This window comes from Haliotis rufescens, unplaced genomic scaffold (genome assembly GCF_023055435.1).
Source record: "Haliotis rufescens isolate VD_foot unplaced genomic scaffold, xgHalRufe1.0.p SCAF_2, whole genome shotgun sequence".
Lineage (NCBI taxonomy): Eukaryota > Metazoa > Mollusca > Gastropoda > Lepetellida > Haliotidae > Haliotis > Haliotis rufescens.
In genome coordinates, this window is record NW_025963890.1 from 346,454 (window position 1) to 360,271 (window position 13,818).

General features: G+C 39.6%; 1 protein-coding gene across 6 annotated transcripts in view; it reads right to left on the reverse strand.

Moving 5' to 3' along the window:
- LOC124119621 (delta(24)-sterol reductase-like) overlaps window positions 1–13,818 on the reverse strand; it is a 47,629-nt gene that overhangs the window by 32,380 nt on the left and 1,431 nt on the right. The window lies entirely within an intron of this gene.

The following is a 13,818-nucleotide window of genomic DNA, read 5'->3' on the forward strand; positions in this document are numbered from 1 at the left end:
AATTCCTCATCCTCGCCAATCGCCTCTCCATGATGAGTGATTCCGCCATTTTGTCTGAGCAGATTATCTTCCATAAATGCAGACAGGCGCTGGTAAAGATCCTCTGGTCGCTCCTCAGGTTGGAGATGTATGTCACACAAATCAAGAAAATGTGCACCAGATGACTGGAAGCCGTAGAGTAGTCTGATAGTCTGCCAGATACTTGAAATCGATACTGAACTTTTCACAATGGTGTTCCTGGCAATTACAGGACAATAATTGGCGATTTGGCCCAACATTAACTCGAGTGATGTTACCTTTTGCGCTGCCGTCTTGCGTTGAGCTCCAGCAACGTCTTCCCCATCATTTTCAAATCCTCGTAACGGGGTTGCACGTGTACGTTTTCCCCACGTGGCGCCGTCAGCAAGAAATGTTGCAAAATTCGTGTCCAGTGATAACGTATATAGTAGGTTTTGTTTCCAATTCTCAAACGAATTAACAGTTTCATGTTTCGTGAGAGACCACTGTTTCGGTGCTCTGTGAGTGTTTGCCATGATGTTATGCTAGTAGGCCTACTTGAAATACCCGCGCTATCGTGGCGATGTCGACCAGGTAGATTGCACACTTATTCGTGTAGTAACTGCGAAAGTCAGGTTAAGTGCCGTGTTCAGAGATGCGGATGATCGTCTCCGCTGCCACCACGCCAGCTTGGACCCTCGCAATTCACAACCCAACACAGGTATTCCAATATACTTGTAGCTTTACTTCTCAGTAATGGTCAAACAACATGTGAGGAGAAGACGACACAAGCCAAGGGAGGTAACTCTCCCACTACCTAGGCAGTCTGCCGCTAAACATAAACAACGGTCGCCAACCACACTGGCGCTGAATGTTGGGATCAGGGAAATACGTAGAATCCAATTTCAAACATATCAATTATTATTCAATGATTATTATTTAATGAGAAGTCATATAGATGAAATGAGAAGTAATAGACATGATAGATAAATGAGAAGTCATAGACATGATAGATAAATGAGAAGTCATAGACATGACAGATAAATGAGAAGTCATAGACATGATAGATAAATGAGAAGTCATAGACCGAGAAGTCATAGATTCAATGAGAAGTCATATAGATGAAATGTGAAGTCATAGATTTAATGAGAAGTCATAGACATGATAGATAGATAAATGAGAAGTCATAGATTTAAAAAGAAGTCATATTGATGAAATGAGAAGTCACATAAATTCGCATGCCGTGCATTTACAGGTGTACCAAGTTCTGTAAATGATAACTTGATATTTGATATTTCATAACAGTTTCTCAGGTAACGGTATCACAGCTCCCTTACACAATTAACTGTTTCAGTTCATATTTCACAGTCGAGAATATCTGCTAACTTGCTGATGTGGCATAAAGCAATACTCTGTCATGCCTCTCACATTTCCAGGCACATCAATATTTCTCTCAGATTTCCAGACACTATCAATATTTCACTCACGTTTCAACACCCTATCAAAAATTCAGTCTGGCATATTAAGTTGTTTGTTCCCGGAGCTTCTATCAGTGTGTGCTGGTCATGAACCACCCCAGTTGGTGGTGACAGGTAGTGATTGGTATGTTCTGAGTGTTGTATTGTCCGTGTTCTTTCATCTGTAGTGTGTTATGAACCTGAACAACAATGGACCCATACATCAGTCTTCCCCATCACATTTTTTATACCTTTAAACCGATCCTCCATTTTGTTGGATGTTGCTATGGTCACGACACATGAATAATATATCATCATATACAGGAAGCTGGTTTTGAATAGTTTCACTTTTTGATTACAGGAATCAGTTGCTAAGTGTCAAAACTTTAAGTGTCACCCTGGGCAAGTGACTTGGTTCGAAAGTGCCTCTGTTCACCCAGCAGGGAATGGGTACCCGATATGTGAGGTGGATGTAAAAACCTTCTAGCGCCTCGAGGCAGCTTGGGTTGTATACTCCCCAGGGAGTTGAGAGTAATGACTGAAATGCAAACAGATCCACTGGTCGGGGAACAAATAAAACCACATTTGAGCAGATACTAGAACCTGGATTCCTTCAATACATAAATGTATAACATACTAATACTAATACTGATTTCATAATTACATAATTTCTTTTTGACTTGTCACTTTTGTAAGACCCGTGAAGATTTGGTTAGAATAGATCTTCAGCAAACCATGCTTGCTGTAACAGGCTACTAACAGGATCAGGTGGTCAGACTCCCTGACTTGATTTATGCATGTCATCGTATCCCAATTGCTTGGATCGGTGCTCATGATGTCAATCACTGGATTGTCTGGTCCAGACTTGATTAATTACAGACCGTCGTCACATAGCTGGAATATTGCTGAGTGCGGTGTTAAACAAACAAACAAATTTACTGCAATCTCAGTAGTGTTATATCATGATCATTCTCAAATGTCTCTCCCAAACAGATTGTACCAATCCGTGACTACAGCCATGTGACTACACTGAGCCATGGAGAAACCACTCACGCATGGTTGGACAACCCAGGCCTAGTGAAGCTCTAGAAATTAGAGCAGAAAGTGTCAGCAGCAGAAATGACTGACTGTGACTTATTCCTACATACACGATGATTATGTCCTCTCCAGCTAAGCAATTTGTACAATACAATAATGTTTTCCGTGACATGAACAAGTAGTTCACGTACTAATGGCGTTTACATCTATTTCCAGCATGATGACAAAGGTGGGTAGGTTATCACTCTTGGCCTGATGGAGTCAGTTCTTAGAGGGTGAGAAATTACACCATATACCAACACTTCTTTGTGTGTCCGGGACACCATTGAACTCTTGACCTGATGGAGTCAGTTCTTAGAGGGTGAGAAATTACACCATATACCAACACTTCTTTGTGTGTCCGGGACACCATTGAACTCTTGGCCTGATGGAGTCAGTTCTTAGAGGGTGAGAAATTACACCATATACCAGCACTTCTTTGTGTGTCCGGGACACCATTGAACTCTTGGCCTGATGGAGTCAGTGCTTAGAGGGTGGGAAATTACACCATATACCAACACTTCTTTGTGTGTCCGGGACACCATTGAACTCTTGGCCTGATGGAGTCAGTTCTTAGAGGGTGAGAAATTACACCATATACCGACACTTCTTTGTGTGTCCGGGACACCATTGAACTCTTGGCCTGATGGTCAGTTCTAAGAGGGTGAGAAATTACACCATATACCAACACTTCTTTGTGTGTCCGGGACACCATTGAACTCTTGGCCTGATGGAGTCAGTTCTTAGAGGGTGAGAAATTACACCATATACCAACACTTCTTTTTGTGTCCGGGACACCATTGAACTCTTGGCCTGATGGAGTCAGTTCTTAGAGGGTGAGAAATTACACCATATACCAGCACTTCTTTGTGTGTCCGGGACACCATTGAACTCTTGGCCTGATGGAGTCAGTTCTTAGTGGGTGAGAAATTACACCATATACCAGCACTTCTTTGTGTGTCCGGGACACCATTGAACTCTTGGCCTGATGGTCAGTTCTTAGAGGGTGAGAAATTACACCATATACCAGCACTTCTTTGTGTGTCCGGGAAACCATTGAACTCTTGGCCTGATGGTCAGTTCTTAGAGGGTGAGAAATTACACCATATACCAGCACTTCTTTGTGTGTCCGGGAAACCATTGAACTCTTGGCCTGATGGTCAGTTCTTAGAGGGTGAGAAATTACACCATATACCAGCACTTCTTTGTGTGTCCGGGACACCATTGAACTCTTGGCCTGATGGAGTCAGTTCTTAGAGGGTGAGAAATTACACCATATACCAGCACTTCTTTGTGTGTCCGGGACACCATTGAACTCTTGGCCTGATGGAGTCAGTTCTTAGAGGGTGAGAAATTACACCATATACCAGCACTTCTTTGTGTGTCCGGGACACCATTGAACTCTTGGCCTGATGGAGTCAGCTCTCAGAGGGTGAGAAATTACACCATATACCAGCACTTCTTTGTGTGTCCGGGACACCATTGAACTCTTGGCCTGATGGAGTCAGTGCTTAGAGGGTGACAGTGTTGGCTGAAGAGCGCGTTTTTGCGTCTTGGACGCACAAAAATAAGTTTGAACGCACCTGCGTAACATGTGTTGGTCTCGTGGACGCAGTGACTGGGGCTATATTAATTCCATATTGAATTGACACTGTTATCGTAAATCAAAGACGTACGTCTTTGCGTAAAGGTATTTGTTGCCAAACAAGACAGCGAAGCATGTTGATTAACACTTCCGTTTGCTAAACCAAACCAGTTTCATTATTCTCTCCCTTTTTATGACAAATACCCAAACCGGTTTCTTGACCTATATCTATTGTCGGTTTTGCATGTATTAATTTTCGGTATGGTCCGTAGCTTTGCTTCAGCCAATCAGGTGCCACATATTAAGCAAGTCGGATATAGTCGTAATTAATTTAGCTTGCTGATTGGTCGAAAATATCCTGACCTTGTGTCAAACTAAAAATAGCCAGGGTATACTTCAGAACGTGGTAACAGTGACCCGCGAAATCGAGCGACCGCGTAGGATGATACGCTATGTTATCGCGGTAGTTAATTTATAATGGATCGTACAAACTTATTAAATATGTGATTCACAAAATGTTTGTTGTTCATTGGATTGATTGATGCTGATTTTCTTTACCGAGTTCGGTAAACAAAGTACCTGTCATTGGTGAATCTTACCGCAGTAAGTAAGGCTGTGTGGATTATATGGTATATCACTTCCTGTTTTGAATTTTGCATACGACCGAGGTTTGGTCAAGGGACTTCGTTTGAACAAATGGGTTCTTTTTCTAATCAATTTTGAATGGAGGAAGGGGTAATTCCACTTCAAAAACATCCCAGGAACTGTCATAAAAAAGTTAACGTATGTACAAGTAGCCGTGACATACCGCAACGAGTCCTGTATTCGATCATGCGATGAAATATATCGTGCTTAGATTTGCATAAGTAAACAGTCGACAGGTTGTGTGGATTACGAGATTTATCAATACCGCGATACTGTATATGATAAAGAATGAATGCGAACACTTGAATGTACAATGATGTAAGCATTGTTTTTATTTAGCGGACTCTGAATATTTAGTTATTCTACAACAGACTTATCAAGCTGATAATAATTCAATATCTTGTGAGTCATATTAAGAATTGCAAAACACATTTTGCCAGGACCGTTATTGGTGTAACTGACATGTTTAAACATTTATAGCACCTGAAACATGTTGACTAGATTTATCAAGGAAATGCTGGATCCTGAACATGCTCTTACTAAAAAAACGTTTGATATGCCAATTATATTTTATGACTCATTGATCATTGTCATAGTTACAACATGAACTCAATACTCAGTACAGTAGCATCAGAACAGCCATTGAACTTAACTGAATCCAAAACTTCAAATCATTGGTAGATCTCGGTAAAAACATTCACAAATGTCTGTCACAATGACCCCTTACCAATGGCTGACCCGTGTACTGCCTTTTCATATACGAAGTTAGATATTAACATGGATAATTTTGTGTTATAATATTCATTAATATCAAATGTCCCTTTTAAGAAATTGTTTGTCCTTAATGTAAACCTCTTGGTTATGAGAGCAGGATGTGCCCTGATGTGAACCTTTCTCTCACTTTGCCTGTTTGTTGATATTTTGCAGTTGCGAAAAGATTTCTTATTTTTCACAACCACTGTGTTCTGTTGTTAATGTTATGTTATAATGCTATAAATTAGACCCCTCCATTTTTGTTTGGGACCCCTAATTTTATGATGAAGGGGTCCAAGTGACCCCAAGAAAATTTAAGCCAGAGCAGACACTGGGGTGAGAAATTACACCATATACCAGCACTTCTTTGTGTGTCCGGGAAACCATTGAACTCTTGGCCTGATGGAGTCAGTTCTTAGAGGGTGAGAAATTACACCATATACCAGCACTTCTTTGTGTGTCCGGGACACCATTGAACTCTTGGCCTGATGGAGTCAGCTCTTAGAGGGTGAGAAATTACACCATATACCAGCACTTCTTTGTGTGTCCGGGACACCATTGAACTCTTGGCCTGATGGAGTCAGTTCTTAGAGGGTGAGAAATTACACCATATACCAACACTTCTTTGTGTGTCCGGGACACCATTGAACTCTTGGCCTGATGGAGTCAGTTCTTAGAGGGTGAGAAATTACACCATATACCAACACTCCTTTGTGTGTCCGGGACACCATTGAACTCTTGGCCTGATGGAGTCAGTTCTTAGAGGGTGAGAAATTACACCATATACCAACACTTCTTTGTGTGTCCGGGACACCATTGAACTCTTGGCCTGATGGAGTCAGTTCTTAGAGGGTGAGAAATTACACCATATACCAACACTTCTTTGTGTGTCCGGGACACCATTGAACTCTTGGCCTGATGGAGTCAGTTCTTAGAGGGTGAGAAATTACACCATATACCAGCACTTCTTTGTGTGTCCGGGACACCATTGAACTCTTGGCCTGATGGAGTCAGTTCTTAGTGGGTGAGAAATTACACCATATACCAACACTTCTTTGTGTGTCCGGGACACCATTGAACTCTTGGCCTGATGGTCAGTTCTAAGAGGGTGAGAAATTACACCATATACCAACACTTCTTTGTGTGTCCGGGACACCATTGAACTCTTGGCCTGATGGTCAGTTCTAAGAGGGTGAGAAATTACACCATATACCAGCACTTCTTTGTGTGTCCGGGACACCATTGAACTCTTGGCCTGATGGAGTCAGTTCTTAGAGGGTGAGAAATTACACCATATACCAACACTTCTTTGTGTGTCCGGGACACCATTGAACTCTTGGCCTGATGGAGTCAGTTCTTAGAGGGTGAGAAATTACACCATATACCAGCACTTCTTTTTGTGTCCGGGACACCATTGAACTCTTGGCCTGATGGAGTCAGTTCTTAGAGGGTGAGAAATTACACCATATACCAGCACTTCTTTGTGTGTCCGGGACACCATAAACTCTTGGCCTGATGGAGTCAGTTCTTAGAGGGTGAGAAATTACACCATATACCAGCACTTCTTTGTGTGTCCGGGACACCATTGAACTCTTGGCCTGATGGAGTCAGTTCTTAGAGGGTGAGAAATTACACAATAAACCAACACTTCTTTGTGTGTCCGGGACACCATAAACTCTTGGCCTGATGGAGTCAGTTCTTAGAGGGTGAGAAATTACACCATATACCAACACTTCTTTGTGTGTCCGGGACACCATTGAACTCTTGGCCTGATGGAGTCAGTTCTTAGAGGGTGAGAAATTACACCATATACCGACACTTCTTTGTGTGTCCGGGACACCATTGAACTCTTGGCCTGATGGTCAGTTCTAAGAGGGTGAGAAATTACACCATATACCAACACTTCTTTGTGTGTCCGGGACACCATTGAACTCTTGGCCTGATGGAGTCAGTTCTTAGAGGGTGAGAAATTACACCATATACCAACACTTCTTTTTGTGTCCGGGACACCATTGAACTCTTGGCCTGATGGAGTCAGTTCTTAGAGGGTGAGAAATTACACCATATACCAGCACTTCTTTGTGTGTCCGGGACACCATTGAACTCTTGGCCTGATGGAGTCAGTGTTTAGAGGGTGGGAAATTACACCATATACCAACACTTCTTTGTGTGTCCGGGACACCATTGAACTCTTGGCCTGATGGAGTCAGTTCTTAGAGGGTGGGAAATTACACCATATACCAGCACTTCTTTGTGTGTCCGGGACACCATTGAATTCTTGGCCTGATGGTCAGTGCTTAGAGGGTGAGAAATTACACCATATACCAGCACTTCTTTGTGTGTCCGGGACACCATTGAACTCTTGGCCTGATGGAGTCAGTGTTTAGAGGGTGGGAAATTACACCATATACCAACACTTCTTTGTGTGTCCGGGACACCATTGAACTCTTGGCCTGATGGTGTCAGTTCTTAGAGGGTGAGAAATTACACCATATACCAGCACTTCTTTGTGTGTCCGGGACACCATTGAACTCTTGGCCTGATAGAGTCAGTTCTTAGAGGGTGAGATATTACAGCACTTCTTTGTGTGTCCAGGAGTAAAATTTAATATTTGAGATAGGTTTCCTTATGTTTTTATTATTTGGGTGAATGATGAAAAACTTAGTGTTTTCCCAAAAGGTTGAGGTAACATTTTGAAATATGTTTAGTTGAGGGCATATTTAAAAGCCTGTGTGAATTTACATTAACACTCTCAACAGGGTCAAAGTCAGTTGGGCAGGTGTAAAATCTCATAAGGCCACAACCATTTTAATCTTTGTGTACAGGGTGCCGTGGTACAAAGCGATCTTAGCGCTTAGGTGATCATAACTCCCATTCCTTAGCATAGACTTATGACAGTCGCAGTGCTAAGGTTGTTTTGTACACAGGCACCCAGGACACACATCTCCCAAAGTTTATATTCAACATAAATACTTTTATCTGTTTTATCTACAACATCTGAGGAGGCTGAGGCTGAGGCTGGTAGCAGGACATCCTCCATGCCGCCCACAGAGACGGGACAGACACAGACTGTCTTTGTATTTGTAATTCAATACACAGGCTACAGAAATACCTTCCTTTTCGGGTTGAAAAACCTGTTTGATACAAGGATGCAAGTCTCATCAGTGTATCATGTCATCAACACATACAGCTTGGTAGGTACATACAAAGGTAGCTTAGTTCATTTTAATATTTTTTATCATTTGTTTATTTCGATGTAGGTTTTTGATGGGTTTTTCCTCATGAATGTGACAGATACAAGTGAAAACATTGTGCAAGTATAAGGCTAAAGCTAATGAATGTTCATCAAACGTGTAGCGTAACATGCCTTTTAAATGTTTTGTTTTCTGTGGTTTAGTTTAATTATGAAATAAACATTTTGTGAAGTGTCATGAATCAATGACTAATTATGTACAATATTGATAAAATATGTTCGAATTAAAAACAACTAGCATAAATGAAAATGCCATTTAATTCTGTACAGTTAAAAAACAGAAATATTTTTCAATAAACAAAACAGGGGACAATGAGTTCAGGTGTACTTCAGCCACGATAAGATCCCGATGTAATCGTATACTGTCACAAGGTTAACCCCGAACTTATCAGTCTTGTAAGCAACACCCATTTCGAAGCAACAGCAGCCAGACTCAGGCCTCCCCCAGGTATACCCACCTCCCACGGTGAGCGGCAGTGCTGAACTGTTGACCTGGTTTGTGGTCGGAGGTCACCTGGATATGTCCCAGATAAAGGACAGTCAGGGGCCCCTGTATCCGATTTTGGGTATTTATTGGTTGAGTTGCAAGCAGTGTAGTCATTGGTCAGTTTGACCAAGCTTCATCAAGATGGGTTTACTGTTCCATATCTATGTAGTTCAAGTATTTAATAAGTATTTATTTTTTAACATAAAAGTATTGATTTTCAAAGCTGAAGCAAACAGTCTATCAAAACAGAAGGTGAACCATGGTTTTCCAAATCAAAAACATCTTGTCTTCCATTAACATGTTTAATTTGAAATTTGTAAAACATATGGAGGTCTTGCCCATAAAACATTAGTCAGGCCTCCTGGCAAAGAATCATCACTTGTCTAATTTATAAAAAAAATCATACTTAAACAGAAAACAAAATGGAAATAGAGACAGATTCCTCTAACTCTCTATGTTTGTCAACAAGATCTAAACAAAACATCATGCTACATTAGCATGGCCAGTCCCTGAATAACCCCCCTAATAACACTCCATGATAACAAGGGCATGCCAAGTTGTTATTGTCCTGATATGTTATCGTAACAAAGACACAAGAAGGAAGACTGAAGCTATTTACATCTCATGTCGAGATTTCTACTTGATACATGCAGCACTTCTCAGATTGCAGTGTATGACTTGGATCGTTCAGTCACATCTATCTCTAGTTTCTCATCATAAACCCACCAAAGGGTATCTGGTTATCAAACAATAATCCTTTTGAAATTTCGTTATCAGAGATAGATCCCAGATTTCTTTTCCAAGTCACAAAGTCCATGCATGTTCTATTCATGTTCTCTGCATGTCCTATTCATGTTGTTCTCTGCATGTCCTATTCATGTTGTTCTGTGCATGTTCTATTCATGTTGTTCTCTGCATGTTCTATTAATGTTGTTCAAAGCATGTCCTATTCATGTTGTTCTGTGCATGTTCTATTCATGTTGTTCTGTGCATGTTCTATTCATGTTATTCTGTGCATGTTCTATTCATGTTGTTCTGTGCATGTTCTATTCATGTTGTTCTGTGCATGTTCTATTCATGTTGTTCTGTGCATGTTCTATTCATGTTGTTATGTGCATGTTCTGTTCATGTTGTTCTGTGCATGTTCTGTTCATGTTGTTCTCTGCATGTCCTATTCATGTTATGTGCATGTTCTATTCATGTTGTTCTGCGCATGTTCTATTCATGTTGTTCTCTGCATGTCCTATTCATGTTGTTCTGTGCATGTCCTATTCATGTTGTTCTGTGCATGTTCTATTCATGTTCTGTGCATGTTCTATTCATGTTGTTCTGTGCATGTTCTATTCATGTTGTTATGTGCATGTTCTATTCATGTTGTTCTCTGCATGTCCTATTCATGTTGTTCTGTGCATGTCCTATTCATGTTGTTCTGTGCATGTTCTATTCATGTTGTTCTGTGCATGTTCTATTCATGTTGTTCTGTGCATGTTCTATTCATGTTGTTCTGCGCATGTTCTATTCATGTTGTTCTGTGCATGTTCTATTCATGTTGTTCTGTGCATGTTCTATTCATGTTGTTCTGTGCATGTTCTATTCATGTTGTTCTGTGCATGTTCTATTCATGTTGTTCTGTGCATGTTCTATTCATGTTGTTCTATTCATGTTGTTTATGTTTTTCTATTCATGTTCTGTTTATGTTTTTCTATTCATGTTCTGTTTATGTTTTTCTATTCATGTTCTGTTTATGTTTTTCTATGCATGTTCTCTTGTTGTTGTTCTACTTAACATTGTGTCATACCTTACTTTGAGTCATACTTTACATTAGGTTATACTCTACATTGAGTCACACTTTACGTTGGGTCATACTTTTCATAAGGTCATACTTTACATTAGGTCATACTTTTCTTAAGGTCATAGGGTCATACTTTACACTGAGTCACACTTTACATCATATCATACTTTACATTGGGTCATAGGGTCATACTGTACAATGGGTCATACTTTACATTGGGTCATACTTATCTTTGGTTAATAGGGTCATACTTTACATTAGGTCATACTTTACATAAGGTCATACTTTACATTGAGTCACACTTAACATCATATCATACTTTACATTGGGTCATAGGGTCATACTTTACAATGGGTCATACTTTACATTGGGTCATACTTTACATTGGGTCATTGGGTCATAGGGTCATACTTTACAATGGGTCATACTTTACATGGAACATACTTCACATTGGGTAATACTTTACATTGGGTCAAATTTTACATTCGGTCATACTTTACATTAGGTCATAATTTACATAAGGTCATACTTTATATTGGGAAATACTTTACATTGGGTCATACTTTACATTGGGTAATAGGGTCATACTTTACATTGGGTAATAGGGTCATACTTTACATTCGGTCATACTTTACATTGGGTCATAGTGACATACTTTACATTGGGTCATACTTTACATTGGGTAATAGGGTCATACTTTACATTCGGTCATACTTTACATTGGGTCATAGGGTAAATACTTTACAATGGGTCATTCTTTACATTGGGTCATAGTTTACATGAGGTCATACTTCACATTGGGTAATACTTTACATTGGGTCATACTTTACATTAGGTCATACTTTACATTAGGTCATACTTTACATAAGGTCATACTTTATATTGAGTAATACTTTACATTGGGTAATACTTTATATTGGGTAATAGGGTCATACTTTACATAAGGTCATACTTTACATTGGGTAAGAGGGTCATACTTTACATTCGGTCATACTTTACATTGGGTCATAGTGTCATACTTTACATTAGGTCATACTTTACATAAGACCATACTTTACATAAGGTCATACTTTACATTGGGTCATACTTTACATTGGATAATAGGGTCATACTTTACTTTAGGTCATACTTTACATAAGGTCATACTTTACATTGGGTCATAGTGTCTTACTTTACATTGGGTTATACTTTACATAAGGCCATACTTTACCTTTGGTAATACTTTACATAGGATCATACTTTACATTGGGTCATACTTTACATTGGGTCACACTTTACATTAGATCATACTTTACATTGGGTCATACTTTACAATGGGTCATACTTTACATTGAGTCACACTTTACATTAGGTCATACTTTAAATAAGGTCACAGGGTCATACTTTACATTAGGTCATATTTTAAATAAGGTCATACTTTAAATTGGGTCATACATTACACTGGGTCACACTTTACATTAGGTCATCCTTAACATTGAAACATGCTTTAAACTGTAAAACATGTTTAATTCTCACTATTCACAGATTTCTATGAGACTACTACTTTCTTGAAACTACAGTTATATTTCAAGCCACAAAAACATGTCTTACAAGGAGGACAATCCAGCAGGAGACACTTGAAACATGTTGCAACTTAGTAACATTGTGTAAATACACACGTTTACATACAACACAGGGGACTGCAGGCTAACATCAGCTGGTGATATACCTAAGTTAACACACACTGTTTGGGGAATAGCTGCAGGATTAATCAGACAACCGTGACTATGAAAGATATATTTTATCCCCCACCATTGTGCAATCTGTATTGCTTCACAGGGGGGTGAAATTAACACCTGACAGACGATCCAATGTTTAAGGTATTCTCACGCCATATAATTACTTGTATATAGTGCTAGCTGAATTCCCAAGACCAATATGTAAGTAATCTTTATAAGCGCCCCCTAATAACTACGACAGAAATGTTGTATGGCAGTCTGCATTCTCTTGTGTATTTTCCAGATATTTATACAGAAAACAGAAGTGCTGGGATATAATAATTGCCTAGTAACTATGATTGAATGTAGTTTCATTGATGCTTGAACTACATTCACTATTTCTCGATCTCTGACCAATAAAATTAACTTGCTGTGTATCGTTTTCATAAGCGCCCTAAACTTGTCAATTTTCTAAGAACCCTGGCAGTTTATTACAGCAAATACAGTATGTATTTCTTATTGTGGTTTTAGCAATGGTCAGTGGAATCCGTAAACCCAAAATAAACAATTGTAGACCTATAACTTGTAACGGGTTAGCTGATATCCAAAGACAAGTATGTCATTAATCTTAATCAGTGCCTCCTACAATGACAGAAAATCAACAAGACAGTCTGTATTTTCTAGTGTATTTTACAGATATGTTTATGGACAACGGCAGTATAGAAGGGCTATTTAATTGCCTAGTATCTATTATTCAGAAAGTTTGAGTTTCATGGATGTTTAAACTAACTTTTTTCACTACTGCTTGATCTTTTAATAATCAACCTACTTTGTCAATTTTCTAAGCGCCCTGGGTGCTTATTTCAGTAAATACGGTGTGTCATTTCTGCAGGTGCAACTGTTGCCCAACAAGTACACCACAACGCCCTGTCTGCATGGTCTAGTCAGGGGTGGAATGCATTGCAGTGCCAAACTTGAGGCAAAGTCAGAATGTAGAGTTGTGGCAAATATATCAGTATCTCCTGTTTACTGTGGACATTTTCTTTGTGCGAGAAAGATCTATAAATACACAGCA